The sequence below is a fragment of the Arachis ipaensis genome, chromosome B08 (assembly GCF_000816755.2).
Source record: "Arachis ipaensis cultivar K30076 chromosome B08, Araip1.1, whole genome shotgun sequence".
NCBI lineage: Eukaryota > Viridiplantae > Streptophyta > Magnoliopsida > Fabales > Fabaceae > Arachis > Arachis ipaensis.
Window position 1 is genome coordinate 117,015,184 of NC_029792.2, and position 713 is coordinate 117,015,896.

Here is a 713-nt window from a genome sequence, read left to right on the forward strand (position 1 = left end):
ATACGTATTACGTATACAATTAAGGTTATTATGCGATAATATATAAAAAATGTTAATTTTTCCTTCTAATTTTCAAAGGTAGTGGAGTAATTGCCAATATATTGTTATTTGTTTTTTATTATAAAATAAGTTTAGTTTACTAACTTCAGATTCAAGAGTTTTGGTTCAATGTGGCGTGCAGTGGAGCGGGAGAGTTCATCCTCTCTTCACCAAACGAAGTGTCTTAATTGGCTTATGTCCCTGTATTTGACATAGATATTCTGGTCGTGGAAGAAAAATGTAGTATTTTAGCTCCTTAAAACAAAGATATTGTACATGAGGCTTTTCAATAAGAACATCTTTTTAGTACTATGAGTTCTTTATGGTGCTTTTTTTTTTAAAATATCGGGTTGAGGTGAGTGAGTTCATTGAAACCAAAAAAGAAGTTTAGATTTCCTGTTATAAGTATATAATACACGATAATCTTTTTTATTTTTTTATTATTTTTTAAATTCTTGCTACATACAATTAAGATAAAAGTTTTAAACGCTTCAATTTTTTCCCTCTCACTTTATGTTTTATATGAATCTTTTAAATAACATTTGGTTGGTTTGAATACCATATCAAGTAATCACATAGAAGTGCCAAAAGGTAGAATACTTAATATTCTGAAAACACTTTTGTAAATCTTCTTCATGTAGTTATTTGTTTAGTTAATATATGAATCTATGCTA

General features: G+C 27.6%; 1 protein-coding gene across 2 annotated transcripts in view; it reads left to right on the forward strand.

Annotated features, from left to right (window-relative positions):
* Positions 1-713, forward strand: part of LOC107614140 (protein ENHANCED DOWNY MILDEW 2-like) — a 17,620-nt gene that overhangs the window by 3,488 nt on the left and 13,419 nt on the right. The window lies entirely within an intron of this gene.